This window comes from Schistocerca nitens, chromosome 2 (genome assembly GCF_023898315.1).
Source record: "Schistocerca nitens isolate TAMUIC-IGC-003100 chromosome 2, iqSchNite1.1, whole genome shotgun sequence".
NCBI classification, from domain to species: domain Eukaryota; kingdom Metazoa; phylum Arthropoda; class Insecta; order Orthoptera; family Acrididae; genus Schistocerca; species Schistocerca nitens.
The window spans coordinates 994,687,658-994,697,252 of NC_064615.1; the positions used below are offsets into that span (position 1 = coordinate 994,687,658).

The 9,595-nt window shown below is 44.5% G+C and overlaps 1 pseudogene; it reads left to right on the forward strand.

Annotated features, from left to right (window-relative positions):
• The first annotated feature begins 6,033 nt into the window (after positions 1-6,033).
• On the forward strand, positions 6,034-6,151 carry LOC126238526 (5S ribosomal RNA; annotated as a pseudogene).
• The last annotated feature ends 3,444 nt before the right edge of the window (positions 6,152-9,595 follow it).

Genomic DNA, 9,595 nt, shown 5'->3' on the forward strand with positions numbered 1-9,595 from the left:
GAGTCCCTGTCTCAGTTGTAACTGAGCGAACTCGAAAGTACGAAAGACCTTTGGTGGCGCTACTTAACGCAGCTTTCACTCGATACCTTGTTCACATCTGAAAAATACAAGAAGGACCTTCAATACGTAATGCAACACATTTTATTCTGGAAACAGGATTGTTTTATTCAGGATTCCAATACACCATATTATTCCACACTGTTTTGACTACGAAACTAAATTTTTCAACATAATGCCCATTCAATGCGACGGCCTTACGCTACCTTACTGAGAGAACCTGTATACCCGCATGGTATGACTCTACTTGTCTACGTCGGAGCCAACGTCTTGCTGCACCAATAATGTCACCGTCATCCACATACTGTTTCCCGCAGAGTGATTCCTTCTTTGGTTCAAAAAGACGGAAGTCGGAAGGTACGAGATCCGGGCCGTAGGGTGGATCAGGAAGAAGAGTCCAATGAAGTTTTTTGAACTCTTCTCGGGTGCGCCGACTTGGGTGAGGCTGCACTGTCACGGAGAAGAACTTCGTTTAATGTTTGTGACGAAGATCACGCTTAAGTCTTTTCTTCAGTTTCCTGAGGCTCTCGCAATACACTTCAAAGATGATCGTTACATTGTGAGGGAGGACATCAAACAGAATAACGCTTTTGTAAAACCTCGTCGCCAGTCTTGTAAAGGCCTCGTCGCTATTGCCGAGGCCGAGTTGCAACTGTTGTTACGGTAAGCCGAGTTTGTGAGGTCGTAAAACGACTTCTGATTCAGTACACTCCTAAGACAATTTCTCCCTGCCGTTATTACATAGCTATGCCCTAGGGTCAGGAACAGGATAGGAAAACGAAGGTTCTACAACACAGCTACAAATTAGTAACAAAGTTACACGAATGAGTTACAAAGTTTTACTTAGTTTTGTGACTTGTTGAATAATGAAGGCTGCAAACACTACTTGTAATATAACACAAGAAATGCCGTCAATGGCAAAGTGCAAATCATCGTGGGTAAACTTCACAGTAGGTAGCAAATACGATTTACAACAACTGACTCTTCACTTCTAAGAGTTCACTAAACGACGTTCCCAGTCTAAGTCAGCCCTGGACGATGATGTACACCGCTGGCCATTAAAATTGCTACACCACGAAGATGACGTGCTACAGACGCGAAATTTAACCGACAGGAAGAAGATACTGTGATATGCAAATGATTAGCTTTTCAGAGCATTCACACAAGGTTGGCGCCGGTGGCGACACCTACAACGTGCTGACATGAGGAAAGTTTCCAAACGATTTCTCATACACAAACAGCAGTTGACCGGCGTTGCCTGGTGAAACGTTGTTGTAATGCCTCGTGTAAGGAGGAGAAATGCGTACCATCACGTTTCAGACTTTGGTAAATGTCAGATTGTAGCCTATCGCGATTGCGGTTTATTGTATCGCGACATTGCTGCTCACGTTGGTCGAGATCCAATGAGTGTTAGCAGAATATGGAATCTTTGGGTTCAGGAGGGTAATACGGAACCCCGTGCTGGATCCCAACGGCCTCGTATCACTAGCAGTCGAGATGACAGGCATCTTATCCGCATGGCTGTAACGGATCATGCAGCCACATCTAGATCCCTGAATCAACAGATGGGGACGTTTGCAAGACAACAACCATCTGCACGAACAGTTCGTCGACGTTTGCAGCAGCGTGGACTATCAGCTCGGAGAGCATGGCTGCGGTTACCCTTGACGCTGCATCACAGACAGGAGCGACTGCGATGGTATACTCAACGACGAACCTGGGTGCACGAATGTCAAAACGTCATTTTTTCGGATGAATCCAGGTTCTGTTTACAGCATCATGATGGTCGCATCCGTGTTTGGCGACATCGCGGTGAACGCACATTGGAAGCGTGTATTCGTCATCGCCATACTGGCGTATCACCTGGCGTGATGGTATGGGGTGCCATTGGTTACACGTCCCGGCCACCTCTTGTTCGCACTGACGACAGTTTGAACAGTGGACGTTACATTTCAGATGTGTTAGGACCCTTGGCTCCACTCTTCATTCGATCCGTGTGAAACCCTACTTTTCAGCAGGATAACGCACGACCGCATGTTGCAGGTCCTGCACGGGGCTTTCTGGAAACAGAAAATGTTCGACTGCTGCCCTGGCCAGCACATTCTCCAGATCTCTCTCCAATTGAAAACGTCTGGTCAATGGTGGCCGAGCAATTGGCTCGTCACAATAAGCCAGTCACTACTCTTGAAGAACTGTGGTACCGTGTTGAAGCTGCATGGGCAGCTGTACCTTTACACGCCATCCAAGCTCTGTTTGACTCAATGCCCAGGCGTATCAAGGCCGTTATTACGGCCAGAGGTGGTTGTTCTGGGTACTGATTTCTCAGGATCTATGCACCCAAACTGCGTGAAAATGTAATCACATATCAGTTCTAGTATAATATATTTGTCCAATGAATACCAATTTATTATCTGCATTTCTTCTTGGTGTAGCAATTTTAATGGCCAGTATTGTATAACCAAGTTCTTCTGTCTTCCGAGTAGGCCTGTGTCCGTTGTCGTCTGGTCATCTGTTTCGCCACAGATGCAGCTGTAATCGGAGGAATAGAAATGGGTACACAATCGTATCTTACGACATGCTACTCAATGGCCCTTGAATATCCAATGGCACATGTGACCACAACTCTAGGCTGCGGGGGTAGGACAGGCCAGTATTTCATAACTTATAATTGGAAATCCCATTCGCAACGTTGTGTTCTTCCGACTTTCGAACAGGGGACTACACGATATGCCACTGTGGCCATGGTTCGAGGGCAACGCTACTCTACTTTTCCAATTAAAGTAAGTGTTCAAACGTAGTACCGCCAACTTCAATACACCCTACACAGAACAGGGTCATATCTGCGGGAATGTCAGCATAAGCGTTTCTGATGTGGTCGACCATGTCTTCACGGCCCTTTGGCACTTGCTGATAAGTCTTATCTTTTTAGTATTCCCACAGAAAGAAATCCGTCGTTATCAAAACCGGCGACCTAGCGGACCAATTAATAGGGCCACCTCTGCCGATCCACCGACCAGTGTAAGCACGGTCTAATAGCTCCCGTACTTCAGTTTGGTAATGCTCTGGATAGTGGTCATTCTGAAACCACATACATTGTGGAACGTCCAGGGCAACATCCTGTAGTAGGACCGGAAGTTTCTGTTCCAAAAACATGCGATATGTGAGTCCATTCAACGTGCCCTCGATAAAATACTGACATATGAGTTTGTTTCCCATGATGCCACACCATATCTTAACCGGCCAAGGACGTTGACGATCAACTTGCCGTAAGCGGTGGGGATTGTCTATACTCCAGTAATGCATATTATGCCGGTTTGTAAATGTAGGCTCATCGGAAAATAGTACCTCGCGCGGTTTGAGGCGCCATGTCACGGATTGCGTGTCCCCTCCCGCCCGAGGTTCGAGTCCTCCCTCGGGCATAAGTGTGTGTGTTGTTCTTCGCATAAGTTAATTTAAGTTAGATTAAGTAGTGTGTAAGTCTAGGGACTGATGACATCAGCAATTTGGTCTCTTAGGAATTCAAACACATTTGAACATTTGGTCGTTTGCGTTTGTTGGCGTGCCCATTCACAAAATACTACCAGGTTATGGAAATCGGCGCCATGAAGTTACTGATACATGACACGCGATATGTATGATGCATAACGACGAGAGAGTTGTGACAATACTGCCTACGGACATACCAAAACCGTGGTGTAATTGCCGGGCGCTCATCCACGAGTGGTTCACTGCCTCTAGAACAGCTATTTGATTATCTTCTCCTGTGACACGTTTGCTTCGTTTCCTTTTGCTAGTCTGTACGCTGCCATCAGACATAAATACACAACCTTCTAAAAGAATAAACGAGAGCGAGCTTTCTCTGGAAAACGCTCCGCATACAAGGCAGCACCAGCCTCATCATTTCTCCTACATTATCCGTAAATCGTGGTCATTTCAATTTTTTCTTCTGTGGGTGCTATATTCATCGTCCACTTGCACGTCCGTTCTCCTAATGATAGGCTGTGTGAAGTCAATAAACACTGCGCAACTATTGTAATGTTTGGAGCCGCACGACATGTGAGGTCTGATCGCAGTTTACAACCTGTTATGATATGTCGTAGTTCACTACACGGCCGCGGTGACGCTCGACTAGTCAAATGGTTCAAATGGTTCTGAGCACTATGGGACTTAACATCTGAGGTCATCAGTCCCCTAGACTTAGAACTACTTAAACCTAACTAACCTAAGGACATCACACATATCCATGACCGAGGCAGGTTTCGAACCTGCGACCGTAGCAGCAGCGCGGTTCTGGACTGAAGCGCCTAGAATCGCTCGGTCACAACGGCCGGCGCTCGATTAGTCCCCTCTTAGATATTCGTGAGGAACACAACGTTGCGGACGGGATTTCCAATTAGAAGTAAGGAAATGCTGACCTGTTCCGCCGCCGCAGCATGGAGGAAGGGTCCCACGCGCCATGAGTAGTACGTGGTAAATAACGATTTTGTACCCATTTCTATTCCTCCGATTACAGCGCCATCTGAGGTGAAACAAAGAAAATGCTTCAGACAAAACGTATGTAGATTACGTCGCAGATTCGTAATCTACAGTAAGAGGCGGGAGTTGCCATTGAAGATTTGTACGGGGTGCGCTGGCGGGTTGGGTGTGGTATCGTTGGATGTCCCCTTTCGAGACAAACGAATTGGAGTCATAACTTTTTTTGAGTCGATGTATAGTTTTCGAGATATTTTAATGTCTTCAGTTAATAGCATGAGTAGGACTAAAATACTAATGTATTCATGTATTCGTCCCACATAATTTCGATAAAAGAATCGTTCAAATGATCTATGGAACATGTAACTAACTAACTCAGTCTCAAAGCTGTAAGAATCATTTTACACAGCTTTCAGTGGCCATAACTACGCGAACGATTTCCCAAAAAGTTTCAAGCAGATGGAAGTTGTCGAGACGTGCTGCACTAGTCTTAACTAGAAAAAAAAAAGGTTTCTTAATAGTCGGACAAAGGTTGGCCAACGCCCCAGAGTTCAGACTACTATCCAGGACGCATCCTTGAGACTAACAATAGCGAACAACAAAGTACAGTTCCTTCAACATAGACAATGTCAGCACGACATGACTTAATAAAATGATAGGCTCCGGGGTCTTAAATAGGCGTGACACAAAGGGATATAACCATACACCTCTCACTGCGTCATTATAAATCAGAGCATTCTCTCGTGGACCTTCGCTGTTAATTCAAACTCGAGTCCATAAACGTCAAACGTGGCTCTAAACAGCAGAGACGGACAGCGTATACTTTCACTGTGTCGCTGGACTTTAATAACAAGATTCCAGTGCGGGTCGTAAGATTTGCCTGACTCGTATATTACTGGATAAAAAAAATGCGGAATATTACAGGTCTATTATAGAGGCTTTTGACAACTGTAAATTTGATTTGAATAAAGGATCATGCGACGTGGAACAGCCTCCACTCGTGATTTATCCTGGTGTAACATTTATCATGGTTCATGAAATGGGCAGGTACTGACAGTTTTGATTATCACCGAATCATCAGTTTCAGAAGGCATGATATCAAAATACTGAAACAAATTACCTTCAGAAGTGTGGAAAGAATGGTAGAATCTAACGATAGGGAACGTCTGCTTGGCTTTCAGAGTGACGTAGCAACATGTGAAGCAATACTGGCCCTATCATATGTCTTAGAAGATAGGTTGATGAAAGGTCACATTTATAACATTTGTAGATTTACATTTACAAAATCTTTTGACGATACCGACAGGAATACAATTTTTGGTATTGTGAAGGTACAACACAACTAGCTAAAAGCTATCTACCACTTGTACAGAAACTTGCCTACTGTTATCAGAGCCGATGGACGTGAAAGGGAGGCAGTAGTTGAAAAGCGAGAGAGTGAATGTTATTCAGTACGTACGAGGAAAGCAAGGAAGAATTTGGAAAAGGGATTTAAAGTACACAGCCAACGGCCTTGCCGTAGTGGTAACACCAGTTCCCGTCAGATCACCGAAGTTAAGCGCTGTCGGACTGGGCTAGCACTTGGATGGGTGACCATCAGGTCTGCCGAGCGCTGTTGGCGAGCGGGGTGCACTCAGCCCTTGTGAGGCAAATTGAGGAGCTACTTGATTGAGAAGTAGCGGCTCCGGTCTTGGAAACTGACATAAGGCCGGGAGAGCGGTGTGCTGACCACATGCCCCTCCACATCCGCAGCCAATGACGCCTATGGGCTGAGGATGACACGGCGGCCAGTCGGTACCTTTGGGCCTTCATGGCCCGTGCGGGAGGAGTGTAGTTTTAGTTTTTAATTAAAGTACACAGCGAAGATATAATAACTCTGTGGTTTGGCTATGACATTGTAATCTGTCAGAGTCAGCGAAGGACTTGGAAAACCAGTTGAACGGAATAGAGAGTATGTTGAAAACAAGCAATGAGATGACTATCAACAAATGTAAGTAGGACTACAGTGAGTATTTTACCGTAAAATTCAAGGTCGCTGATAAGATAAGACTTCCGGTAAATAAGATAAGATTTCCTCGAACTCTGCCCACACTATTGCGTGAGGTATATTGAAGATGATGATGTAACTGGATACCAAACACGCAGCAGCCCACGTCTGTAGGGCACTTGCGTGATGTGCGGGATGTAACCTGATACCCCGACCATCCATCCGAGGCGACTGAATGACATAAAATTGGCGAGAAAATGAATGTTACTCTGCCTCTCTCCAGTCCGCTCTACTTCCTCCTTTCTCTTTGTATACATTAAATGGTGAGAAACCGCTCCCCCTCCCCTGTCTCTTTCTAGTTCAATTGCATGAGCCTCGTCATTCGAACTCTGTTCACCATAATGAGGGGATCAAATTTGTTTGGGATCAGAATGTCGATCTTTCTTTGTAAATTATAATATTGATATAAAAATTTAATTTCTGGTTTACTAAGACCAGTTTTATTTTTGCAATACATTTTCTATAATATTCAAATGGTTCAAATGGCTCTGAGCACTATGGGACTTAACTTCTGAGGTCATCAGTCAACTGGAACTTAGAACTACTTAAACCTAAGGACATCACACACATCCATGCCCGAGGCACGATTCGAACCTGCGACCGTAGCGGTCGCGCGGTTCCAGACTGTAGCGCCTAGAACCGCTGGGCCACCCCGGCCGGCAGATATTAAGTCCCACAGTACTCAGAGCCATTTTAACCATTTGAACCTCTCTTATATATCTAGTGCGTATGACACAAATTTCGATTAGTCCCACGGGGAAGTGACAGAATCCACCTAGAATTTATTCTGCATAGTGGGAACTAAGCAAAAAGATGGCTGGCGGATTTCTTCTCTGACATAATGGTATCATGTTCAGTCCCACAAAAAATGAAGCAATCAAAAATCGTAGCAACACTTAAGCCCGGCAAGGCACCAGACCAGCCTAAGAAATACCGCACAGTCGCACTATTGTGCATTATAAATAAGTTCCTTGAAAGAATTGTATACAATCGGATTAGTCCAATAATATTTCAGAACCTTTATCTTGAGCAAGCTGGATTGAGTCCAGGACGGAGCTGCACTGCTGAAGTCTTATCTTTAACTACATTTATTGAAGCAGGAAACCAAATGATGCATAAAACATATGTTGCTTTCGACATCTAAGGGCAACATATGATACAGTTTGGAGGCATGGACTGCTTTATAGATTATTGTAACTTGTCGCATGTAAACGGACAACAAAACTAATTGACAACATGTTAACTGGAAGGACATTTACTGTAACTACAGAAAAAGACACTAGCTGCCCAAAAGTATTGAATAATGACTTGCCACAGAGATCCGTTCTTGCTCCTCTCTTGTTATATATATATATATATATATATATATATATATATATATATATATATATATATATATATATCCAACACTGTCCAGACGACTGGACAATAGCTACTCAACACAGAACTTTTGAAAGAACTGAAGAAAACCTAACTTCTGACTTTATAACTATTCCCACAAATGGAGGGTACAACCAAACTCAAATAAAACAGAAGTTTCATGTTTTCATCTGTCAAATGGCTTGGCACACGGAGCAGTCGATGTCTATTTTGAAAGAGACACACTTAATCATAACATGCGCCCAAAACACCTTGGGATCACGTTGGATAGGACACTTTCTTTTAAAGAGCACTTGACACGAACATCTGCTAAGCTCAGAACCAGAAATAACATTCTCTATAAAATCTTCGGCTCTCGTTGGGGATCACCAGATCACTAGCGGACACTTTCCGGGTCACAACAATTGGTTTGGTATACCTAGCAGCAGAGTACTGTGCGCCTGTCGGGCTCAGTAGTCCTTATGTAAAAAAGGTGGACGTACAACTTAACTAGGCCATGCACACTGTTAGTGGGTCAATACGATCTACTTCCACATACTGGCTACCTATGTTGAGCCACATTCCACCTCCTGATATCAGATGGAAGAGCGCGCTACTGTGTGAATACCAGAATAATGCTAATAACACCAACCTTGCAATAGTGAACGACATATTCCCTGCGGAGCGGAAAAGACGAAGGTCGAGACATCCCACTCTCATCACAGCCAGGACTCTCATGGAAACAGAATTCAATCCTGTCGATGACTGGAAACGCTTTTGACCACAAAACTGTTCGCACAATGCTTGAAGCTGCCTTGCCCTCTGGATTCGACCAGCCTCGGGAAATATGGACTACCTTGAACCGCATCCAAACGGGCCATGGAAGATGTGCAGACACTCTCTACAACTGGGGAAAATCTTCGTCAGCATCCTGTGACCGTGGTGCAGAACGACATACAGTTACTCATGTTGTGTATCGACAGGTCCCACACGCGCCTACATGGGTCCTTTCGAAGATTTCCTCACAGTGACGAGTGATGTTATAAAACACACAAAAGACATTGATGGCCATCTATAGTTGTTATTTGTGTTAATGTATGCTGGGGAGCTGTACTTAAGTGTTGATGTGTACTAATTTGTAGTCTTTATATATGTATTGCTATACGATCAATAAATTCGATTACTCCGTACGTTATTGTTGTGGTCTTCGGTCTGAAGAAAAAAAATGGTTCAACTGGCTCTAAGCACTATGGGACTTAACATCTGAGGTCATCAGTCCTCTAGACTTAGAACTAAGTACACCTAACTAACCAAAGGACATCACACACATCCATTCCCGAGGCAGGATTCGAACCTGATACCGTAGCAGCCGCGTGGTTCCGGACTGAAGCGCCTAGAATCGCTCGGCCACCGCGGCCGGCTCGGTCTGAAGACTGGTTTGATGTAGCTCTCCAAGCTACTCTATGCTGTACAAACCTCTTCCTCTCCGAATAAGTACTACGACCTAAAACCTACTGAATCTGCTTACTGTATTCATCTGTTGGTCCCCCTCTACTAATGTGACACCCGACACCTCCCTCCAAAACTTAATTGGGATCACTTGATGTCTCAGAATGTGTGTTATCATGTGATCACTTCTTTTAGTCAATTATCCCATGA